The 26,505-nt window shown below is 42.9% G+C and overlaps 1 protein-coding gene across 6 annotated transcripts in view; it reads left to right on the top strand.

The window, feature by feature from the left end:
* Window positions 1-26,505, top strand: part of LOC125879676 (RNA binding protein fox-1 homolog 3-like) — a 574,563-nt gene that overhangs the window by 100,559 nt on the left and 447,499 nt on the right. For 5 of the 6 annotated variants that reach the window (XM_049561662.1, XM_049561661.1, XM_049561658.1 and 2 more), the window contains exon 1: window positions 7,502-7,970. The exons of the other annotated variant lie outside the window; for it this stretch is intronic. The gene's annotated coding sequence lies outside the window, so the exon portion shown is untranslated. Of the gene's footprint in view, window positions 1-7,501; window positions 7,971-26,505 lie in introns of those variants that run through there. 6 annotated transcript variants of the gene reach the window in all.

Here is a 26,505-nt window from a genome sequence, read left to right as displayed (position 1 = left end):
CCCAATTGCCACCAGCAATTCCACCCTCTGTGTCCATTAGATGCAGGGAACATGGATCAATATGTGATGCAATTTCCCTGGGGAATGAACGAGGCTTCTTTAGGGTGGCTGGCCCACTTTCTCCCCCTCTTTTTCGCTCTCTCATTCTCCCTCTCTTTCTTGCTTCCTCCTCCTCTTTTACATGCCATGCCGAGTAAACCTCAGGTAGGTGTCGCAAAGACAAAAGGAGATTTTGCTCAATCATTTATCTAAGTGAAGTAAAATTCACCGGCGACAGGAAACACTTTGTTACAGCAGCTAAAACAGAAACCTGTCACCCAGGTCTCTCTAAAGCAGATGAAGAATGAGTCATCACCAGTCCAACACCCACCCAATAGCGAGGCTGGCACTCAGCATGCCAGCAACATCATCTGCCTTACAAGGAATGTTGCCCAGCTATTATCTTTGAACAATGAGCCACGGTTTGCTAGTATTCGATTCCGCAAAGGTCAACATCATTTTGCCACTGGAGTAAAGTGTTGTTTTCATAATGAATATGCCCTAGATCATGCACAGACACAACACAGCCTATACAGTCTCAGTGCATTAAAGCTCAGAGAGCAAATGCACATTATAAAGCAATTGCATACCTTTGTTAACAGAACACTCCCCCTCCCTTTTTTTGGTTTTGTGTCATGATATTTTACTGCACACTGTGTTAGTCCTTTTTGCACTATAAAACCCATTAATAATTCAAGTAATGCTGAGTTGCAGAGGCTGTTAAAAGATGCTTTTTATGTACCTGGACCTCGTTACACAGTGATATGTATTTGATTATATTCATTTCTGGGGACTTGATTTCAACCATGATGAACATCAAGATAATTAAATGAATACAGTAGTGCTGTTGGGTTTTCACTCATCTCATCTCAATTATTTTCTGTACTACTTTAGACCAATGTATAATGTTAATCCTCAACACCCGTAATGAAACCCAGAAGAAATCTACAGCTCTTCTGGGATTACAGCTGAAGTTTTCTCATAATTGTTTGAATGCCTAAAAGTAGCACCCTTAACTATTCAGATAAATATGACAAACTACTCAGACTAAGAAGCTCTGCGGCCTGTACACACCCTGTAACTGGAAACATGCTAACTAGGCAAAATCCCCAATTTTCAGTGGCATTCAGGCAACTGTCATCAAGTCAAATTGTGGATCCCAGTATTAGGCTTGCCATGGTAGTTGGTGTTAACTGCTGCTGCACGGTGTTCAGGCATACACTGATTATACACTGATTACATTACTTGCTCACCGCCCCCATTGTCGTTTCGCATGTTTTTTAATAGAAAAAACCCCCATTTTCCTCATTTTCACTTATCAGTGCCTACGTTCATCGAATAAAAAAAAATAAAATTTGTAAAATACTAAGCATGTTATCGATAATTAGTCCAAAGACTGACACTACAGTGTCTGTGTCTGTCTATAGCAGGCATCAAATCTCATTTATCATGTGATAAGAGTAAGAAGAGTTGATCAACAAGATGATTGCGGAGGATCTGTTGTCAAAGTGAAAAGCAGAAGCGCCTACTTGGCAATATTTTGAATATAACCCCAAAGCTAAAAGGTAACCCAATATGAGGCATTAATGAGGTAATCTGCAAACTTTGTCTGATGAACGTGACAGCATCTTGAGGAAATACAGCAAATCTACACACACCCCTTCAAGTACACCACAAGGGTGAGGCTGCCGAAATGGGCCCCCCAGTTATGGTAAGGGGTAGATCTAAAGTCAAACGTCAAAGTCGGGGCTCTACAGATATTGAGCGTCATTGATGAATATCTCTTCTTGTAAAATGTTCAGTGTTATCTGTAACACCGGTCACAAGCTTATTAACTGGTGGGAAAATGTCTTCACCCTGGCACCCTACCTGGTACCTTTCTGTGTAATGTTAACAAGGTCACTTTACTGTTAACTACGCAATCATTACAGTGGAGGATAAATCAATTGAAGCCACAATAGCTTTCAGTTAAAAGTTGTAATATCCAGTGTTTTTCGGCAACTGTCTTCATCTTCTACTCGATCTAACCTCCCTTGGTTGTTTGTCCTCATCTCATTGGTACCTTAACTGCGACTCAGCCCTTTGCATTTCTTTATTAGAGTACTGTTAAGTCCAACACGTGTATACATAGTTTTCTCTGTGAAGTTTGCAGATTTGCACAATCACTCCTGATATCCCCTTTCAGAGTTACAGTTAGCCTGGTGCTGTGTAAACTAATTGATTCATTCAGTTTGTTTGGTAGAGGCCCTGTAATGATGGGAGTTATAGAGTGCTGCATTTGAATGTTCCCTTGCTGGGGTAGTTTGCAGCTTTTCTCAAGGTTAAGTGTTTCATGACAACAGATTGTAAATGCAAAATGCAATGTTTACAAGGCAATGGACCACATTTTTTTCCCCTGCAGTTCGCACTGTCATGGGTCAGTGATTTTCTGTGGGCTTTAGGTTTTGTAGTTAGCACACTGTAGCAGTTGAAAGATGTGCATGGTGCGCTGGGTGATCAGAAAGTCTGAAATTGGCCCAGAGAGAGCACCGCTGTCAAAAAAAAAGACCACAGCATTGAGGAAAAGAAATGGAAAATGCCATCCCCTGCTGAGTGAATGAATACATGAGTTTCTCTCTGAACTTTTGGTCGTACTGCTTGGATCACAGCATCAGCAAAAAATACTCTTAACAGTCTACAGGTTTCTAAAGGGTATAATAAAACAGGAAGGGTTATTTATTTCAAAATGCATAGGTTAGGGTGAGGCAGGAGCACGAGGGGGGATTCAGTGTGAAAGCAGGAGGAACCAACAGTTAAGATCTTCACTTGTCTCATTGTTATATTTGTCCGCAGGGGGATATTTCTGTCAGCCTTTCTATGTTGATTCGAATGGATGCTGTAGGTGTCTCACTCCATGTCTTTAATCAACACACAATGTTATCTTCCACCAGCCCTGGCCCTGCATTTGTTTCTGTGACTGTTTCACGACTGTGCCTCGGCTACTGAATGGCACTATTTGAGAGATGAGAGAGCAGTGGTGCAAATGTCGTAAAAAACAGCAGAAAAGACAAGACGGACAAAGAGAGAGAATGAAACGGAGGAGACAAAAGCGACAAAAAGAAGTCTCTGGTTCAGGATCTGAAGAAGAGACATCAGTATGTGTGGGCAGTGTTAAATAATTTACTCCTCCCTGATCAGACCCTATTTAATTAGGCCTTGTTCCGCCGATTTAATCAGGCCCTCTTGGTTGGGGTGTTGGGCTATGAACTGTGAGGGGCGAAGGAGCATCATATGCTCGCCTGCTGCGTGATCACAGCGGGGCCTCAGGTAGAGGACACAGGGACACGTCCTGCTGGCTGACTACAGTTATTGCTAACAACACTAACAGGGCACAGCAGCAGACCCCGATGACTCCTATAGGCCTGCTAACAGAGTCTAACACTTTTCATAGCTTCACTTAACAAGAATTAGCCTTCTAATTACACTCCTCTAAACATTTTATACAATTATCTTTGTATGTGCACAGTTGTGATGGTGAGGATGTTACTGAGCAACAGACCCAGAACCATCCCTCCAGCCCCTTTCTTAGGATTAGTGGCAGCATCTTTAGAACTGGGATCTTTCTGGAAATGATAGCAGAGAAGTAGGGGTGCATCTAAGTATTGTGTTGCCCAAGGCTAGTTTAGAGGAACTGCAAGCTGCCAGAGGATCCAATTTCAGGCCATTTCCCCCCTAAAAAAATTGTCTGAAGTGGAAAATCACACCTGATGGCCCGCCAGCATGGCTTTCAAGCCACTAGATGGTAGTATGGAAGTCTTTGTACAAATCAATTTTCTGAAAAAAGGGGGTTATGTTAAAAAAAAGAAAAGGTTGGACAAAAGTCGAGATGACCATCTGTGTCCTTTGGTAAAAGACTGTGTTCTCGTTTCTTCCCACATAGCGAAGAGATGGACTAGATAAGCAGTTTTTCTCTCACACTGTAGGATAGATGTGAATCGGCCGGTGGAGGACGTTGAATTTGTTTTAAGCTACACTCCCACGACATGCAGCCAGTGCTGAGGTACACACTTTGATATGTGACATGCAGAGAAGGGGAAAAAAAGAGAAGACGATGTGGAAGAGGAGGAAGAAGCAAAGGGAACAGAAGTGTAGTGTCCCGCTGAGGTAATTTGCCTTGGGTCTTATAGAGCTTACTCGCACTGCTGGCAGAGTCATATGCAGGCTGATACAGGAAAAGGAGAAGATGTGGGAACAGCATGAGAAGCCAGCAGAATCACAAGTGTTCAAGCTTTACCTTGTAGCTTCAGAGGAAATAAGAAAAAGTGAGAGCGAGAGAAAGCTGGGAGTGGAGTAGGGCTTAACTAATGCTCAAACAAAGGTAACTGAGCATGTGTGCTCGGGCACATGCGCACACAGTCATCATCCAGTGCGTTTGGGAAAGCTAAGGCCAATTTTCATGGGAACGTAGCAGTTTTGAGCACACATAAGCACCTGTGACACCTTTGGCAGTGCCAAGAGCCCACACATCAGCCGGCGTTGACAGCATGGCTGGCACATGCCTGAGGGGCTGGGAAACTTCCCCTCTATAATTGCATCCCATGTCAGCCTGTGACAAGTCGGGCTCAACCAGCACTAATCATGAGCCAGACGACCTCCACCTCCTTTACCCTCTCGGATCCCCCCGACCCCAACTTTCACCCTGCTCAGCACTCTTCCACTCGAGCTATCTGCTGCCCATCTTTGTTTTTGCATCATCGGGGTATCACCCCTGAGCGAGCTATTACATCTTTATCTCAGCACCTGATACCATCAGCATGACTCAACAGTCAAAGCAGTTCTGTCTCATTAGTCTTCTTTAAAAATATCTGTTAATGTAGCCATTTTCCATTTATTCCATCTGTTATTCTCACCGGCGCTCTACAGCTGACACATTTTACTCATTTTATGTTAATTACATCACATTAGTTAAAATAATGCCAGGATGAAGATGATAATAGTCTGTCTACACTTACAGGAGTGCTGGCTGAGGATTCATGAGCTTCTTCACACCTCCCATGAAAAGTCTGCGTGTGACGATGATACAGTCAGTTACCAGACGCGTTAAAGCAATGTACTTTTGTGATTTAACACGAGGAGGCGATTCGTAACAACTTTATGTGCGTGACGGCAAGTTTGTAAAAGTCTGTACAGCGGAAAGTCCTTGTGATCTTTGATGAGAGATATCTGTGTGTGTGTGTGTGTGTGTGTGTGTGTGTGTGTGTGTGTGTGTGTGTGACCACATCTTTGATCTCTGGTGAGTGATGTGTGTGTATGTGTGTGAGTGAGTGAGAAAGAGAGCGACACGGTGCTAGTGCCTCCTGCCTCCTACAGATTGAGGTGAGAGCAGCCAGGTGGGGCCCGGTCGTGTCTGTGTGCCACAGTAACTGGATGTGATGGGTGGCCTCTGGGGATCTCTGCCTTAGAAGTGCTAAACGAGCGAAGCAGAGCAATCACACTGTTCCTGTGTGCGTATGCCTGTGTGTGCGCGTGTGTCGCATGCCCACACACACCACACCATATATATATATTTATATATGATAGTCAGTTTGCTTTTCTGTTGCCACTGGCTCCGTGTCTGTGTAGGTGTGCGTGTCTGCTATAAAGGACACTGCATTTATTTCCGGACTAAATATAAGCACCACAAGATGGATGATAAGATAAAAAAGCCTTTAATGTATTAAATGTTGCCAGGTAACAAGCCCTTTAAATACACAAACATTGCAGCTGTTTCAGGTCAGTACGGTGACGATAAGTGCTGCAGACAGTCCACATGTGGTGGAGCTGTAATGCTGCTCTCCTAGCATGACTCCAGTCACAAAGTTGGTGACAAGACACAGGTTCCAGTCTAGAGACTGTGACCCCACCCTCCTCTAACCACCTCCACCCCCTTGTGTCCAAATGTGATTGTTAGCCTGATGCCCCTAAAAGGGCAAACCACTCCCCACCCCTTCATTAACCAAATGGAATTGACTTAATTCAATAAAGGAGTAAGAGATTTCCTCCCGTGAGAGTTTTTTGTGTGCATTTCTGCCTTTTGCACGTTGCTGTGCATGCTTTCACAAATATTACACAGGCAACCTGCGAACTGAGCCCTCATGCATACGAGAACAAAACAAACGAGCGTGTGTCACAGGTTGTGTTCTTGCCGCGGGCCAACGCGGCCCCAGTGGTGACACTATAGAGGCCTCCGGTAGCACCGGGGCCCCACGGCTCCACCCGTGCCCTTGTGCACCGCCCGAGCCGAGGTGAATGCCAAGGAGTCTCCGAGCCACTCCATCAAGCAGCCCCCCCCTACCTCCCACCCCAGGGGAACACCAGCCAATGAATTACAGATTAGATCATTGTTACAGGATCATAACAGTGATCTAATTGCCAATTTCTCTTTTTAATTGAATTTGGTGGAGTGAAGAGGCAGAGATAGGATTCATGGGACTGTGTGTGGAGCCGATTGGAGTCGGTCCGCTGTTGACCGGACACGACAGTTAATGAGGGGAAAAATACCGGAGCTTGACATTCGGCTGCAAACTGGGCGTTGACTGCGGAGATGTCAGGCCCAATATCCTCCACAGTGCTTCTTGTTCGGACTGAATCTTGTTTTTGGAATGTTTAGGGTGTTGGCTCACTGAAATTAGTCAAATTGTATTGACAGCATTATGAATCACAGTTGAATCAATGTAACTGGGTTGCGCACGGCTGCTTGTGATAGTCTTCCATTGTCCTTTTTGAATCTTTAGTTATTCTACAGGACTTTAACAGGGTTGTCCTTTTCTTCTGATTTTGTTTGTGTTTTCTAGTGCAAATGGCTTTAATCTGACTGCTCCTCTGACCTGGCATCAGTTAATTGCAGTTTGTCTGCTTCTGTTTTCATGCCCCCCTCCCCCCGCCCATTCCTAACCCCCCCCCCCCCCCCCCCCTCCCCCCCCACACACACACACACACACACACACACACACACACCTCCAAATCCTACACCCAGTCCAACCAAAAATGAGCTCCAGAGTGTTGTCTGATTATAGCTTGGTTAAATTAGATGAGATAAGTTAGCCCACATCTCCTCCACAGCCTTGCTTGAGAGCTGACAAGCCCAATACATCTGCCGCGGCCATGGTAATTGAGATGGGGAGGGGTGAAGGGGGGTGTCGTGGTTGGCTGTGGATTTGTGTGTGTACATGAGTGTGTGTGTGTGTGTTTGTGTGTGTGTGTGTGTGTGTGTGTGTGTGTGTGTGTAGAGGCGTGTGAATGGGAGGGTTGGGGGGGCTCCCTCTGTCTCTTGTTCCTCAGTACCTGTCATTGATGAGGAGCCAAGGAGAAGCTTCAGCTTGAAGCTGTCATCGGCCCTCTGAATCTGTCTGCCTCACTCTATCATCCCTCCCTCCTCCTTCCTCTCTCTCTCTCTTTCTCTTGCTCTCTCTCTCTCTCTCTCTCTGTGTGATGTGGATGCAGAGTGTGTGAGTCGTGAGCCAGCCAGCGAGCGTGTGCGCCGTAGGAATCCGCGCGACCGGCTCTTGAGGCGTTTAAATCGGAGACACCGCAGACCGACTGGGGTGCAGGCAGCCCGCCACCCTGACACCACCGAGACCGACGCTCCCTCTCCCGGACTGACAGGCCAATCGCAGGCCACCACTCGCCCTCCCTCCCTTTATCCACAGCACGCTCTCACTCTCTCTCTCTCTCACTTACTCACACTCCCTCCTCCTCCTCTTCTTTCTCTCTCTCTTTCTCTCTCACTCTGGTTTTCATTCCTTTGCGTTCAATCCGTGCATCCCCTCCTCCTCCACCTCCTCCTCCTCCACCTCCTCCTCCTCCTCACACCTTTTGGTCAGAAGAGGAAGAGGAAGCCCAGCCCAGGGAGAGACGCTGAGAGGATGAAACTCTGACACGCCGACAGACCACAGGGAAACAAGAGCACAACTGTGAGTACAGCAGTCCTTTCACCTCTCACTCAGGCTTAACGCTGTCACACACACCTTGTCTTTCAGACACACACACACACACACACACACACACAGACACACACACACACACACACACGTGTCCGGCATTTACTTCAAGCACACACAGTGACTTGACTCTGCACCGTACTCACCATCTCAAAACCGTACTCACCATCCATCCACTGCTCAAGTGTCTTTGTCTTTTTCAGGCAGTCACAATAACAGTCAAAGAAGTGCAGGATTGTGTTGTTTGAACATGTGCAGTGTGTTCCTTTATGTCTGCTTTTTGGATTGAGCTTAGTCCTGTATTTAGTGCAGTGCATGGGATGCAAACAAAAACAATACAGCAAAAGTGCGTTTCCTACTTTCCAGTACGTGTGTGACATTTCCCCCCACTTTAATGGGTCCACTTTTATGCTTTTTGCCAAAAGTCAACAGTGCATTTGATGTTTCTTTGTTTAGCTCAGATGAAAAATCACCCCAGCAATATGCAAGGTCAACTGAATAATGTTTCACATCCGCCGCCTCCTGTTGTGAGCTTCTTTTGTCTGTGCAGTTCAGCTGTTTTTTATTGGCAATACAGGCATGCTGGATCACAACATGAGGGAAACGTCCCTGTTCTTATCTCCCATCTTAAACGTATAAGCTGCTATAAGCCAATAGATGCCTGCGGGGCGAAAAAAGGGGGCGTACTTTCCTCTCAATGGCACAAGAATCCCAAGCAATCCCCACTGCTTATTGTTTAGCGCTCAGCCAGAGGAGGTCTGCATGCCGGGCTGATCTGCGCCGTTTGCGCCACACTATTTTTTGATTATGTTCCTGGTTCATCTCTGGCCGAGGCGATTTCCTATTTCCTTCTCCCATTTCGAGAGCGGGGAGTATAATATGATAGCGGCTCACATGCGGGGAAGTGCAGACAGTGGATCTGTGCAGAGGACACAGATTGCATTTCCCCTGGAGAATGCTCTCGCTGTATTAAAGGCACTAGAGGGCTGCTCGGCACTTGTCATCAGCTCCGCTAGTAATGCTGGCAAGGGGAGAAAGTAGACGTGGTGTTTACGGCCACTCTCTCATTTAAAGAGCTCCCATTGGCCCTAATGCCACAGCTGCATCACACCGGCCCGTTGCAATCCAGGTTATATTACATTTGTGAGGCCCAGGATATTGTGCCGGCGCCTCACTTTGCTTTGACAATCTGATGAGCAAATGTTGAAAATGAAAAGATATATATGTTAAACATCCCACAGTATATTAGATTTGTTGTTGGACTATAAACTCCTGGAGAGAGAAGTAAGGTATTTGCATTTTTATGATGTGGTTTAACACGGATCACATGCACCACAGCGCCGGTTCCTGCTTAAAATTGAATTCATATAACTCCTCCATTTAGTTGTTTGTAGTTCTGTGTCCTGTCATTCTCTATTTTGTTGTTGTTCATTTATAATTCTAATGATTTTCTGGCATGTTTAGCTGCTATAGGTAATATTTTTTCATGCTTTCCACGTTGCTGAATCTAAATGAGGGATTGATCTTGACTGTTAGAAATGTGAAGTGACACATCAATGGCTCTCGAGGCCCAGCAAGCCTCTGGTTGCCGATGTGTCAGCAAAAGTGAATGAAAAGCTTGAGACTCCCGTCCTCCTCTGTCTGGCCTTGGCAAATTTACTGAACCCTTGTGGTTTAACACACACACACACACACACACACACACACACACACACACACACTGACACAGACACACACAGTGTTAAATCAAGGTAAACAAGACAATTATCTAGCCTTTCCTCCTCTGTAGTTGCCTTCTTCTTCCCCATGCAAGGATTATTGGGAGAGGCTGATTAGTTAGAGTTAAAAAGGAAAACTAAGTGTCCTACATAAGAAAGTGTAACTCCACTGACCATGCAGCATCACCTATAACCACCATCAAAGCTATGATATCCGTGGCACAGGAAGATTACAAAAGCTACATCACAAAAAGTAATTTAAACTCTTAAAATTAATGCAACTTTCATTTCGGATTTGCCTGTGGCTTTCATCGAAAATTCCTGCAATTTAAATGCAGAAAGCCTGCCTGCTTCTGACTTGGTCTCTGACCGTCGATTTAAATGTATCTTCTCCACGTTGTATGTTTCATTGTTGAGAAATATATTCAAGGGGAAGTTAATAGCCTTTTATGCTAGGAAACATATTTAATTACATATATCTTTCACTGCAAAGCTTTTATCCCAGAGGTGCTGTTAATGTAAGTCTGTGATCTTTGCAATTATTATAACTGCTTGTGAAGGCAAGATAAGTTACTGTCACCCCATATTTATTACTATCCGCCCGTGTATCTGCACTTATTGATTAGATGGTTGGTAACCAGTCCTGATCATCAATAGAGATCCTTACAAGGCGAGGGCCAGATAGTCTTTCCACTCTCCCTGAAGGCTCAATTACACAGCATGCACGAGGTAATGTGTGAGGGGGGAGAAGGAGATCAGCTTCTGACAAGGTCAAATTATATATGTCAGCTTCAAATCATTTTGTTGAGGTATTCGGCCACATCTGAATGTAAAAAAGACACATTGGGAAAATCAATAAATGTTGTATGCTGGAGCTCTTTAAATATTCAGATACCTAGCTGATTAAATTATGTCTACTGGAAGAGATGGTTTGAGCTCCTCCTGGGTGTTCTTCATTTATTTTCAGAAAATCTCCACCTGACTTTAGGGTATTAGCTGCCAGTAATTGCACATCTTGAATAAATGAGCAGCGGAATTTACTAATTTGCCAACTTGTTACCATTTAAACGATGGTGATTACAATTGCAAACCCATCATATGTTCGCCAATCTTGACTCAAATGCAGCACTACTTGTGTTGCAGAGTAGAAAAGTTGATGCTGTAATTGGTGCTTTGTGGGGCTGTTTGCTTTTGCTGGTGTTCTTAGACAATGGAACACACAGCCTATTCAAAAACCCGTGAATACCACAATTCAGTGATGAAGGACATGTGTAGCAAATATTGAAGATACTTTTTTTCACTTGGTAGAGAGCCAAAAAGCAGAATTGATTTGTTGAGTGAGCCTGGGAAGGATAGCCTCTCCTCAAAAACCTTTGTGAGAAAGATGGTAATTGCAGGGCAAAGTGCTGCTGACAAAATACAGGAGGATTACCATATGACACCAATTGCAAGGTTTTGGAAGGTATACATATCAACAAAAACATTAGTTTTATCTTGCAAAGTAACGTCTACATCGGCAACGTGTTTTAAGGGTCAGTTCACAACACATTTTCTCATTTACCTGTAGTGCTATCTGTCCATGCAGAGAGTTTTTGGTTTTATTTGTCTGGAATTTGAGATATCTGTAAGATTTCTGCCACCAGACCAATACAATTTAGGTAAATGGAATTTTGTTTGTGGTGCTCAAAACATTGAAAACCAACATTTAAGAACAACAACAGCATGTCCTATAAGATGTCCTCGTTAGCCTATGTTCTGATTACTTACTGAATCAAATGGGTTGCAAATAACAATGGTATTCATGATTAATTATTTACTGATTATTTCTACAATAGATCAACTGATCATTTGGTCTTTAGCATGTTAGCAAACAGAAAAGAAGTGCGTATCAAAAGTTCCCAGAGCCCATGCTCCCTCCTTCAAATGTCCTATCAATAATCTAACACAGTCATAAGCCCCTTTTACACTGCCAGATTTTTGGTGAATGTTGGGACGTTTTGCTGGTAACCTGCGAGCATTTAGACACACAGAGCCCGACTGGCAGGTTGATTCGAGGTGCCCAATTTTCCGCCTCGTAGGGTAGTCATATTGGCGGAAACCTTTTGGTTTAAAAGGAACGAGGCGCCCTTCCGCCATGGGAGGGGCTGTTGATGACTTGTGGGAGGAGCTGTTGATGACGCCGCACGTGCGACCCACTGGCGGTGGATAAACAGGAAACAGCTGATAGCAGGAATGAGCAGCTAGTACTAGTAGCAAGAGGGAAACGCAAACCTGAAAGACACTGTAAAGATGAGCAACTGGGGAGACAAAGAATTGCGCGTCCTCCTTGTCCTCGCAAATGAAGAGGCCATTAACCGTCAGATGACGGGGATGTTGAAGAACGGGCCGACTTACGAGAGACTCACCGAAGGACTGACGAGCCGTGGTTCCCCTCGGAGTACATCACTGTTTACGTCACACGCTGAGCTACATGTTTTGTTACTTGCTCATGCCCCCCATTGCCCCGAAAAAGGCACATTCTATATAAAAAAAAGTATGTAGGCGGCATTTTGCCACATTCCCCGATTTTGTTTTTATATTGCCAATGCTGAAAAAAGACTGATTGGGCTTTCCTGCAAATTTGCACAACTCCTATTTAAAAAGGGCTATAGAAAACAAAGGGAACCACATATCACATTTGAGAAGCTGGAACCAGTCTATGTTTGCATAACCCCCCTATTGGATGAAATATTAATCGCTTAACACGTTTAGTACGTAACACATTAAAACAAGATTGTTGTAGAACTCAAAATGTTAACTGTACCAATATCAGTCTATTCACATCAGATAATGAAAAAAATTAACGGCAAAATAAGAAAGTACATCAGTATGTGATTTCTTAGATCTCATATTGACATAGTTTTAGCCTAGATACTTTAACAGCATAATAGAATTCCTGAAATGCAGTTATCGCTTTTGGATTTGGTGTGCCACCCCAAGATTTTCAGTGACCCCATCTGGCCACCGCTACGAAAAATGTCTGTGGGCACCACTGCAATTAGCTGATTAATTGATTCCGCTGTAATGGAAACTGTCAACAGTGATGTCTGTTGATTATCCAGACTAACCAAGACTGTTCTTCTTGGAAAGACAAACTGCTGATGAGTAAAAAGTCCTTTTTCGATGCTTTGAGAACCACAAGCAGATTTCCATTCACCTCCATGGTAACAGTGGCAGTAAGACGGATATCGCAAACCTTGGCAAATAAACCCAAAGTATTTACATGGTTGGATATCAGGAGGAGTAAGTAGGAAATGTGTTTGTGTGAATTACCTTGTTAAAGTTGTCCTGTACAGAAATTGTGCTGTGAACAGAATGTTTATTTAGTCCATTTTATTAGAAAGTTTATAGCAGCCCTGGGTGGGCTTTTGCCACTCAGTCGCTATTTAATCAGTCTGTACCCCGGGCGTTAACCTTCATTACCTCTCTGTGTCATTCTCTGCAGGGTCATGCAAAGTATCATCAAATATTTATGATATTAATAACTGCCTTTAGGAAGGAAAAAAAAGAACATAAATAAATCTGCTCTGCAAAGCACACGATTAAGGAGTCCATTCCATTTAATAAATGGGTGAAGGGGAAATAAAAGGGCAGTCCTGGAGCTAAAGGGACGAGACGTTACAAAACCAGCGACTTAAGAGGGAGATGCCACAAAGTCGGAGCAGCAGACGGCTTTTGTGGTACAGTGGGATATTTCTTCTGTAAATTTGTGCATTATCTGGTGTGCAATTGTTCTTCTGAGAGCTTATGCGAGCCTGAGAGAAATCGTTGTTGTGGATGGCTTGAGCATCCGCGGTCCCCGGGGGGCCTCCTACATCGACAGACTCCAAATAGACAAACACGCAGACACCCACACACATGCGCACACATATGTACACAGAGCTGTTTAGCATGGAAGCCGATTGAGGCAGGGCCCAACATTAATTATCTGTTTTTCAGCCGAGGTCTGGTGACAGTGATTAGAGTGAGGGGTTTTTTGGAGAGTGGTGCACACACACAGTCTAATGAGGAAAACTGGCCTCTCTATAGAGCTCTCCAGGCACACTTGATCTGCTCTGTGGCTCTGCAAGTGTATGTGTGTGTGCGCACAAGTGTGTGGGTGTGACTGTTGCTCCTCCAGGCTCGCTGCTGGGAGAGACACACTCTGAATGTGAGGTTTAGAAGCTGATGTAAGAGTTGAGACACTCGCAAAGCGAAAAGGTCTTTTACATAATTGCTGTTTAATTGTGACTTATTGTGATGATTAATGTTTGGTTTACTGGTCGAGGCCGTTTTGGCTTTAGTGCACGCAAAAGCTTGAGCTCTTTAAAAAATAATGTGATTCTGCGAGCAGACCACATGACAGCATGGACCAGTCTGTATCCCATGGAGTCTGTTTGGAAAAAGAAGCAAGCTGCTTTCCTTGCGAGAGAATTATAAATGGCTGTGTCCAAACTTTGGCAGCACGGAGCCAAAAATACTCTGCACAGTAGTGTGGAACAGCAGTGAATCTTGTGTTCATCTCAAAACAAAGGAATGATTTTCTACAGGCTGAGAGAGAGATGACTTGAATGAGGTTAGAGATTTAAAATTCAGAGTCAAATGCTCGCAAGGTTCGGGTTACTTTGACCTAAATAAGCTGTGATACGCTGCAGGGTTTCCTATGTAAAACATTGTTTTATCTGAACATGACAGAGTTCAGACTGAACCAAATGCACAGACATTTTCAGCAGCAGGAGCAGCAGATTGCATGGCTTGAAATAGTAGTTTTCTTTCACCAGAAGCACTGGTCCAGCACATCAGCTCTCCAGTATCGTCGACTAAATCACATTTGTGAAAATGCCAATGTTGGTGTGCACCTGACTGATAGATTTCTGCCCGCACCAGGTTGGCTTTAGGCAAGGGCCTACACGTCATTTTCCACACCATTTTGTCCCAAAGTCGATTACTTTGCCTCTGCAGCTATGGCCGCCTCTGAATTGAACCACACATTTAGCTCGGGAGCTGCCAATAAAAGTCAGAGAGCCCGGCTTCCATCAGCGTAATGATATTTCGGCCTCAGTATTAGTTCAGCACTGTTCTCCACAGCAGTTTCTGCTCAATTAAAGATGGTCCATATTTAAATAAGTAGAAAATCAGAACGCCGGCCCGACCCGTGTGCATTCAGATATGCTGTCGAACGGTTAAATGATGAAGTTTGAAATGGACTTTTAAAGCAGCCAAACGCTCCACACCTTTCGAGTTTGAATAAGGGGAACTGTTCATTTGTAGCTGTGAAATTTTCCTTTAACGTTATTGATGTAGATTAACTTTTAAAAAGGTAAGTAAGTGAAATGTGAAATAATTCATCAAGAGTCAGCCATGTAAGAAATGTGATTTTCGCTGGCAGAAAAAACTCGTAGACCATTACCCCAAACAGAGGAAGTAGATTAAGGGTGGGGCTCGCTCTCTCTCTTTCTTTCTTTCTTTCTTTCTTTCTTTCTTTCTTTCTTTCTTTCTTTCTTTCTCTCTCTCTGTCTGTCTGTCTCTCTCTCTCTCTCTCTCTCTCTCGCTCACTCTCCAGGCCTGAAAGTATGAATAGCACATTTCCAACTAAATTGCCAGGCAGAGCAGAGGAAATAAATTTCAGCTAGTGTCAGCCCTGTGCGCTCATGGTTTGGAACTTCCGTTGTCTTCCCTTCCCCGGCCACTTCGGCTTTATTTAGCGGGAGCTGTCATTTCCCATAAATCCCTAGGAGGAGGCGTCCGTCAGAGCTGCCAGCTCCCCTGTGTGGAGCACCTGTAACAGGGGAGCGAAGTGACAGTTGTGCTGGGACGGTCCCATCAAACGTACAGACACACAGACACTCACAGAGGATTGCTTGCTCTGAGACCTTTGTAAGTTTCTAAACAGAGTAGCAGCTTCCACAGTCGTTGAAAAGTCAATACATCACAAGAAATTTGATAGATTTTTGGGCTACGAGTTAATTTGAATATCTTTATAAGCTTCTACCTGTTTCTGTAAATTATAAGTAAGCACCACTCAAATAACACCGTCCTGGTAAATAAACATTACACTGGATTTCTTTCTTTTGTGCCTCAATCACAGTGTTTTGTATTTATGCCTGTGGCTGTCAGCCTTGACACTTTAATAAATGACCATATTCAAAAAAATGTACAGTGCACACAAGGTCACGGTATCTGTCAATTGTCATTTGTTACAGACTAATTGTTTTATTATTATATTTATAAATGCTCGTGAGGTGGAAAAAGAGGAGAAGTCTTTTCTTTTCCTTTTTTTTTTATCAGATTCAGCTGTCAGCACACATGCTCCATCATCTGCGCTCCAGGAAATTAGAAAGGAGAAACGTTTGACAGCACAATTTCACAAAACACCGCCACGCCATCATTTCATTTTCTCTGAACCTTTTTTTTCCTTTCATTTATTTATTTCATTGTCTTTTGAAAAACAAACAGAGCGATAACAGCGGCTCCTTTTCAGGTAATTTATCCTTGTTGCTGTGTTACGCTTTACTCTCCCCTTGCAAAGGTTTAACCCCAGCTGATTAGCCAGCGCACAGGTGGGATGTCACCTAATCAAAAGAAGAGGGTCATATTATGTAGGAGATGACTAACAGGAATAAAGGGCCGTTTGGTTTAACAGCTGGTGACTTGATGCCATTTTGATGAGTAAGATCTTGGGGGAGGTGCTGGTTGGTTGGTCTGGCTCTGTCCTTGGCTTGCTGGCCTGAGTTGCTCTACTGAGTCTTGACCAACACAGCAAGAAGTCATCAGTCGCCGCGCAGCCACGGCGGTTATACATCACCAATATCAGTCGCTGACGGCTGCTTATCTCTCAGGTATTGATTGGAGGACTGTGCAGGGGGGACCAAAGCAGTGCGGCCAATCAATGGGGGCATTTCATTCTCCTTGAACGTCTGCTTTTTGATCCTCAACACTGATTGGTCGGGCTCACTCCGATACTGTGGGGATTTTTATTTTCTGTTCTGTGTTATGAAAAGGAGTGGGTGGAGAGTGATGAACACTTTGGTGTTGGCAGCCTGCTGAGCTTCTCACGGATGTGCATGGCATATGTGCGAGAATCCTGTTGTGTTCCCCCTTCACTGCCAAGAACCCACAGATCTCGCTTAGAGGTTTGATTCAAATTTGCACTCTAATTTCGGTACACATAATTCCATCACAGAGATATGGAGACCAAAAAGCTTCTCCACTCACAAAGTTTCCCTGGATTACCTCCAGCGTCTGTGCAGCTGAAGTACATGTGTAATCTGTGCAGAAACTGTAAGACATCTTTGTATTCCACGTGGTTGTTGGGAGATTTCATAGAGTTATTGAGCTTTGCTCTGTACAGCTGACACTTGAAGTCGTTAAAATCAATTGTACACATATTTTGTCTATTTTCAGCAAATTGACATTTGCAAGTTGTTTATTACATAGTTAACAGGGACATGGAGTATTCCAGGATACAACCTGAAGGTCAGAAGCACCCAAGGGGTCACAAAATAAATGTGAGGGATTGAAATTTGATTAGCAAGATGGCGAAGAAGCGGGGGAAAAAAAATTATAGCTCTATTCACACAGGGCTAGTAGGGACCTCATGTGATCATGTCTGTTTCGTGCGGTGCATTTTACACAAATTTACTGACATTATCCCCCGGATATGATTTCAAGGCTCTGCATGACATCATCAACATCTGCCTCCTGAATGACAAAAGCAACGGCTGCTGAGAAGAAAAACTGTCATTGGACACTCAGTTTAATTGCTGTATAGGGTGATGAGCCGACTGAATTTGCACTCAAAATTCTCTCAAAACTTTTCATTTATATTGCCAATGCATCTTACATAACTCTCGACAAGGAACAATGTTGGGCTCGTTACTTAAAAATGTAATTTATTACTCATTACTCTTTTCAAAAGCAATATTACTTTACTTTTTACTCCCTGCCAAAAGTAATCTGTTACACTAGTAGTTATATTGTTTTTCTTAAACACCCCACAAAACTGGTAATTGTCCTCTCTCCTTTAAATTCAGATTTTACACATTTGCCTCTGTTTGAATTACAGGGTAATCTCCGTGCCAAATAGAGAACATTAGCTCACAACTTTTTTCTTTTTCATCGGGGTCCTCTGTTGGCTGTGATCATTACTTTTCCAAGGATCTCTCTGATAGACAAAGGGTTAATCATAGAGATAAGCAACTTTTTATCCACCACATCGAGCCGCATGTTTCATTAGTTCTTTGTCACTTGTGTTCTGCGGTTGCCCGGTAAGACCATCCTTATGACGTGAGCTAAACATTCTGTTTTGCTCTCTATATCAATCTGGACTTGGTTAACACTATAAGTGAGCGGGAATACTTGCCTTGACAGCCAAACTCCTTCAGCCAGTCAGCATAACAAAACACCAGGGAACATCTTCTTCATCACCAATGGAGCCAGTGATAAGTCAACCTTTTGCTAAATCCAGTCAGAAGAGCAGCGAAAATGTCTTCTCCTTAGCATACTCTAGTTCATATTTGATTATTGTTATTGACTCTATTTCTGCAACAACTTCACCCAGTGCTGTGTTACTCCACTAACGTTAGAGTTAGCACTTGCCTGCAGTTTACGCCATCAGCAACAACGCAGTCCCTGATTGACTGTCCATGTTGTTTACTCCTGTTTGGATCCCTGATTGGCCCTGTTTGGATTGTAATTACTGGAAAGTGTTTGGGGCGGCACCAGGGCCAGACTGATACAGGGAGTGAAACAGAATGTTGAGCTTACGCCATCAGGATGGTCTAATGCGGAATTTATACTACTGTGTTAAATCGACACCGTAGCCACAGCGTAGGCAGCGTTGCCAGGTGGGAAATGTAGGATTATCATACCAGAGACTCAAAATTATCGTATTTTGAGGGAAATTATCGTGCATCCGTCATAACCAAAATAACAATCCTACTGATGCGCTATAGGCAAATATAGTCACTCTAGTGTTTACTTTATTTTCCATTTTCCTTGCTTCTGTTTTTCCTCTTCTTCATCTTCTTCTGTTTTGAATCTCCTTCTCGCTCGACTTCCTGATGGGTCCTAGTGCCTTGTGGGGCGGGTACAGCTGACCATTCAGCCAATCGTGCTCACTGTTCAGAGACAAACGTCACCCATATCTCATAAGCAAAGTGTGATTGGCTGGAAACATGTCACATGGGAACAGATGTCTTCAGGGCTCACAAAAAACTCCGGCATACGGATTACAACCACACATTCATGAAATGGTCAAATTATCGTACATTTGGCCTTTTTTGGGATTATTGATCGTACATCATACAGAGGGCCAAATTATCGTACAAATACGATAATTATTGTACACCTGGCAACGCTGAGTGTAGGCTCTGCGTTGACATGCATCCTACTCCATAACCTACACCGTAGCCTGACGTGCACCTCCCCAGAAATGTAACTACACGTTGCTGCAACACACACCTCCTGTCTATATTTTCAAGCTGACACCATTTCCCTCAGTGGAAACAAAGCTTTTATTTACTTTAATTTCACAGATAAGAAACAATAAATTGTAAAGACAATAAAGCCTGCACAAAAAATAGCGTTTTAAGTCATTTAAGCATCATAATCCTATACGTATACTTAAGGATTTATCTTGGTTTCATATGAGCAGAGGAATTCTCAGCTAGTCCCTAAGCTAATTTATACAATGTAAAATGCCTAAGGCTTGTGCTAATAACATTAGCATGTTGTATTTTTTTTTGGAAAACGCGTTTAGTATGACAGTTGTTTTGTCAGTGAATCTTGTGAGTTGTAATGGAGCCAAATTGTGTGCCGTTACCTTTGTTAAATGCTGCTGTTGTCCCTGGTTTTATATGAGAGGAGGAAGACATCGCTAGCTGCTAGGCTAATTTATACAATGTAAAATGCCATAGGTGTGTGCTAATAACATTAGCATGTTGTATTTGTGGGGAAAATGAATCAGGATAAAGACAAGTGTTTGTCTGTGAATGCTGCGAGTTGTAGTGAAGCTGATTTGTGTACTTGTGTTTGAAATTGTCTCTATTAAGCCATGTTTAATGTGTTTTTTTTGGGCATGTTTTGAATTAACTAAACTTTACAGCACTTAACAGAAACCTAAGCTTCCGACTAGTGTCCGACTAGTGTCTTGGAGGTGTAACTGCAGAGTGACACTGACACCACCGCACGGCTTAGGCATAGGCGACATGCGTAGGCTATGGCGTAGGGTCTGCCGCACAACTGTAAATCCCTCTTAAGCCTGCAGCTGTCCATGAAAAAAATCCTGTTTTGGTTGTTTAGCTACTGTAGGGCTACCTGTGGTGTGCTTACTCGAGCTTCACACTTTTGTGCTTTTCATCGTACAAGGTGTTTCAGGAGGTTTGAGGTCAGTTTTGTTGCACTGGAAAGTCTTAGCACCACTACCTGGAACAATGATGTTTTTGTCATTTCTCATTATGTGATTGTTGGATTGCAAATCAGTCGTGGGGTGACAATGAAAATGAAGCTGTGACAAGTTATTTGTTTTTGGGCTATTAATAATTTGTTACACTAGTCGTTACTGGGAAGTAATACTATTACTGTAATGCGTTACTGCTGCACTGCAGAACACTGATCTGGAAAGAGGCAGAAAAAAAGCATGGTGAAAACAAAAACCTTGCAAAAAAAAATACAACCCCGAATCACTGATTTGAGATGCAGAAATATATCACAAGACCTCTTTGTTCGGGGAAATATGTTGGGTAATTTGCGGTAGAAATTTTACTCGACAAATTAAGGACATGGCAGATCTGCATGGGATTAAGATCACAGACGACCTCTGCAATTACAGTTACAATTACTAGAGGTCCTCAGGTAATATTATTCCTGTGTGAATAGGGCTTATGCTGTGCAGAATTGTGTTTATTATTTCTGACTATTCCCATATGTTTTCATTTAATATACAGAAAGTTTGAACTTTTTTTGACTTAAAAACCCTAAAATGAGACAATCTGAATAATGCTCACAGACATGTAGAGTATAAAGGAACACAAGCCGATAAAGTCTGAAACCAGGGCTCCAGGACTGGAATTCTATAAGCAATATAACTTCTCTTCCCTTACTCAAATCTGTGACATTTTCTTTAAGCCTCCTCTGTCCCCTTGAGGCAACAGTAGCCGGTAATGGAGAGAAAATAATTAAGCCAAACAGTGCTGGTGTCCGACAGAAACAGCATGGAAAGAAATTGTCGGTTTGGCTCAGACCTTTTCCACTTTGTTGCCTCCTTTATGAAACCACTTTTGCTAATCAGTTGCACTTTCTGAACAGAACACCTGAAGCTAAATGTTAAATGAGCATGTGCAGGAGGTGAAACATCTGTGAATGTTTCTGACAGTTTTTCACAGAGAACACCGAAAGTGATTCTCTATTGTGGCTTCACTTGAGATTGGGATGAAAGGTTGGTGGAGTTTTCGTCGGTCTTGATTTGGCACGACTCCTGCTGGTTTCATGGTTTCCCTGAGCAGTGCTTAATAATCATCGTCATCTTCACAATGAATATGATTTACGGTCTTAAAATCTGTTAATTAATACTCTGACATTTACAGGACAGTAAATCTCAGATGGAGGACACTATCTTATTCGTCCTTCTCTCTGTTTGTACAAATAACCCAGCAGCCAAGGATCTTTAGGTTTGAGAAGTTAGTGCGTCCTCTGAGCATTAATTGCCAAAATGGAATTGACCTGGATAAATGAGAATATCCACAGACTCTGAGCATTAAGTATAAGTACAGCATTTTCACGGTACGCAGATTATGTATTTTCACTATTACCACCATTTTTGTGCCCTATTATTGCCATCCCCAAACGTAAATGCACACAAATCACGTCAGATCTTAAGATATGCAACTGCATCCCCTCATGCTTAGTAAATGAAAATCATCAAAGTGAGAAGCCAGAACTGTCTGAACCAGCCACAGTCACCAATGAGTCACTGCTTAATAATAAAGAAATCCATCAGCTCCCCACATTTTAAGATCTATAGAGAAATCTAAACTTCACAAATAATACTTGTTCTTTGAAAGAGACTGCCAGTTCATACCATTTGATATGCTGTCTCTTGGTTTTTGTATTCCAAAAATACTCTGCGTCGAAGTGTATAGATGGCTCATATTGAATTCATAAGCCAGTCATGCAGGAAAACGGAGCACCTTTCTGTGATTTACTTTCAGATTGAAAATGAACAAAGACGGTTATGCCACTCTATTTGTGGTTCTGCTGGATCCAGAGAGATCACTGTTTGCATAATATCTTCCTTATAGGTCTCCTTAACCTTTGCGGAAGGCTTATTGACTCTCGCTAACCTTGCAGGGAGCTGCTGGAGGACAGGAGATGATGAGCGTGCTCAGTGTATGGAAAAAGGCCCATGTGGAGGTTTTTCCGCCCCCACCCTGCCCTTGCCGAGCGACACCTCTACCAACGCTTTGCGTGACCTTTGCCTTCTGATCTCTGTTACCATGGTGAAGCCCACAATGTTGTGAATTCCGGCACAATAGACATATGATACAATACCGCTGCCTGCCTTTGATGTACTTATACCAGGTACTGAATAAGTATAATGCTGTTTAAAATAGAGGTTAGAGGGTGAGATCACAAATGTGAGATGATCTCTGCAAATTGTCAATTTTGTGAGAACTAGAGGTTCGTTGGGCAGATTTTCACGGTGCCAAATGACAAACACGAACACTGTCTATGCATGCCTCCACAACCTTTAGTGTCACCTCCTCTGACCACTAGAGACCCGCTTGCCCTTAAAGAGGCAACAGATAGGATTTGTTTTGTTTTTTTTAGCTTGGCGCCACCTATCGTCAGCGGTGTTGCTTGCACTGTCGCAATGACCAAATTGACCGTAGGGATCAGAGATAATCAATAAAATGTAGGCTGTAAAGCCACCAGTATACCTCTATGTATATGTAGAATGAGAAGGTGTGTGGACACTATACTAAATAAATGAGTAAAGAGGCCGAGCAACAATTATCAGATTTCTCTGAAGAAAAAACAAATAGTAATGCAAATATTTATACCAGAATGCACGGTACCAGTACAAACAACTCACAGTAAATTATACCAATATGTACAGTATCAGTACAAACAACAGTAGACACGTAAGGGATAATGTATAGTGAGCCGATGACAGTTGAAAAATAACTCCCGACAGGGGAATGGAACCCCGACGCGCAGTTATTTTTCAACAGTCACCGGCTCACTATACATTATCCCACTTAGAACATGGCTTACTAATAAAAAATTCAAATGTTACAACTGGCATCCATATTATTAAATTGCTGGCAGAGCGTATTGACAGAGGAGAGGCGTTCACCACACAAACATTAACTGATTTTGATGCTCCTCAGTCTAAGGCCGTTGCAGTGAAAAGTCCAGTGTTCACTTAAACGGGCTTAACTTAGCTGGGCGATGTCCGTCGATAGCTGCCTCCATGAGAAGAGGACAGAAGGAAGGGAGGGGGGTATCACTGTCCGAGGGCTGCTGTAGAATGGCAACGAGGATGTCAGCCGACCAACACTCGCTACTCGGTCCCTGGCTGCGGCGATTTGTGATGCTGGCCAGCTAGGAGTTAACTAGCAGCCAGTACAGTATAGTCCTCTCTTGTCTAGCTAACATTTAGCCGTGTTACTTAATGATCCATTAGAAAGAAAGCTAGCTGGACACCGGTTTTGAAGCTTCTTTGGTCACGGAGCTCCCTCCATCTCTTGAACGCCTGACTGAGGTTTACTCTCGTTTTTCCTCTTCTTTTATCACTCTCCATTGCCTCCTCAGACAGAGGAGCTAATTTTCTTTTGCTAGGCCGTTTTTCACTTGTTTCCAAACTTTGTCCGTCTGTCATTGTGCTCGTGACTCAACTATCTCATGCCCAACTCCTCATAAGGACCAGCTCCAGTCCCTGATTGGCTGACCGACCAGCTTCGCAATACATGACACATTTCCTGCCTTAAAGCAGATTTTTTTCTGCGAAATTTCGCCCCTGGTGCCAGAAGCTTATTGCAAAGATTGCAAAGCCACTAAGTAACCTATGTAAATGCTGATAGTCTGATTTTACTGTGGCCACTACCCTGTGCAACCCACATTATTTTCATAATGATATATTTAGGGAAGGATGCTGTCTGTTGCTTCTTTAAATAGTTGACTGGACTGCTTCACTCCTGGATTTCTGTAAAAGTATAGTAAAAGTTCTGGTAGTGAAGCATAGTGCACACTAAATACATCACTGTCAGTTCTAACAGTTGAGTCGTGTTTTGTAGGATCACTGTACAAAACCTGCCTTAGTGAATAGAAAATGTTATCCATATAAATGAATAAGAAAAACAATACACTGCACATGAAATCCAGATGAAGCTATGGAAGCCCTGAGAGACAAGTGAAAAAAAAAAAAAAAGATTCTGGTGATTTATTTTGTAAGTCTGGTCAAAATGTTTTCTTTCCTGTGTTTATGACTCAAGAAAAGGTGAAAAAGGGGTTTTGCTAGGATAATATTTCTAGATTGCATTATGTTTTTGTTTTTCCAAATCTGCGACGCCCATCTAACACATGCACTTCAGACCTGAAATTATCTAGATATTACTAGGAGCTGTATGTAAGAATGCAAACGTTCAAATCAGTTAGATCAGATATTTTAAACAGACTTTACCCTGCTAGCTCCCTGGTACAAAGTCCGATGAAATGACAAATTAAGCCCATGTGTGAATAGAGCACGATGTTGTCCAGAGAATTCGCTGTGAGCAAGCGGGCATGTAGATGACAATTGTATCATGACGCTAGCAGAAAACAGACATCTGTGGGCAAAGAAGAAGGGTAGAAGACAGTAATGAAAATGTTTTACCGGAGAGACAACGAGATTCAGGAATTTCTGTCGGCATGAGCTGACGCCGAAATCGTCAGATGAATTCAAGAAATGGCAAGAGATTCTGTCGTTGATGACCAAATTACGAACTGGCTACGGGACCGCATTGCAATCCATGTCATGTCCTGCCTCCTGTTTTGCCCAGGCACCAGTAGTCGGCTAAACCAGTGGTTCCCAACTGGTCCAGCCACAGGGTCCAGATTTCTCCTTAGTCATTTGTTTAAGTGTTAGCAAATAATGTAACATTACTCTCATGTCTTTGTAATCAGCAGTACATCGAACTTCTCACAAATTGCTAACACACAATATATGTACTTTGTGTTTTTTCCTGTTCTTAAGTCATAAACAAAGAAGAGAAAACAGTTTAGATTAGATTTACAGTTGGATCACAAGATTTTCTTTTTTCCAATCACCTCTCAGGGCCTCCATATAAAGCTCAGTTCTGCAGTTTAAGGACTTTTCCCCTCATTTCCTTCTCTTAAAATGTAAATTCTTTTCAAATAACATCTTTTACCACCAAATGTGTATTTTTAAATTGTAACCAAATTGCAAATAATAGCTGAATCCACATATTTATTGTACCTGAACAATTCCCATTGTTGCTCATGCATGTCCTCAGAAGTGCTCCAATAAAAGGCATATGACCTTTGCTACGCTTCAGAGACCAAGGTTGCGCAGGTACCCGTTCCATTTCACTTCATATTCTCAGAGGCCCCGTCTGACACATTTCCTCTGTGATTGATGATGATGTTTAAAGCAAAATTATAATCCTCCAAAGATCCAGACATGGTTAGCCCTTAAAAGAGAAAAAGCTTGTCAAATTGTTTGATGTTTTCAGTGAGTTTGGGGAATTTTTTTTGGTAAATGATACATAAATTACATCTCGTACAACGTCCCTTCAATACATCCAGACTTAGGATGTAAGGTGCATTTAGTTTCTTGGTGTGGCAGCAAAACGATAACTGATTACTGCTGTGCCACTTAGTAAAGTCATTCCATGCAGGTTTGTTTGATTGGGCTCATGGTCAGTAAAAATTAATTTCTTTTACTGCTGAATTCAGTGAGGATTTGCACATACCAAAAGAAAAACAAACAAACAAACAAAATAACATTCAAGATATACTGAGTGGACCTTGTGAATAAATTCAAGGCAAGGAAGGAACAAACTATCAAGTTAATATTTTTAATAAAAAAAACTTCAAGGCTTTGTAAAGAATGTATTTTTAATGTAAATACAAAAATAGTGTTTTAAAGATGTTTTTCACGGGGCGCTGGTGGCTTAGTGGTAGAGCAGGTGCCCCATGTACAAGGCTGTTGCCGCAGCAGCCCGGGTTCGACTCCAGCCTGTGGCCCTTTGCTGCATGTCACTCCCTCTCTCTCTCCCCCCTTCACGCTTGTCTGTCCTATCCATTAAAGGCTAAAAAGCCCCCTAAAAAATATTTATCTTATCTGTTTGGGTGCACTATGGTTGAGGTAGAATTAACCATCCGTTTACCATCAGGTAACCAGGTAGGTTGATAACACATCAAACAGCCCATTGTATTACTGTTGCCAGTGAACTTCTCTCTGACGTTGAATCCAGAGAATGGGGTCTTGATGGTTGTGGCGTTGGAGGAGACTGGGGAGGGGTCAAAACAAGACAGAGCTGTCGAAACACTGAGAGCCATCCTTCACGTCTGACTGTAGTGGTTAAAGGGCAGCCAGGCTCTTAAAGAAACCATTAGCATTTAGATTTGAGACGCTCCCCCTACAGAGCAGCAAGGAGTAGTTGCGTCACACCTCAGACTTTTTTTTGCCTTGAGTGGGCCCAAGTGGCAGCTCCGTTGCCCTGATCAATCTCTCAATATGCCTAAATTGCTTTGGATGACCTCCTTGT

This window comes from Epinephelus fuscoguttatus, linkage group LG19, assembly GCF_011397635.1.
Source record: "Epinephelus fuscoguttatus linkage group LG19, E.fuscoguttatus.final_Chr_v1".
NCBI classification, from domain to species: Eukaryota; Metazoa; Chordata; class Actinopteri; order Perciformes; family Serranidae; genus Epinephelus; species Epinephelus fuscoguttatus.
The sequence above is the reverse complement of the archived record's forward strand: the minus strand, read 5'-3'. Positions and strand labels throughout refer to the sequence as shown.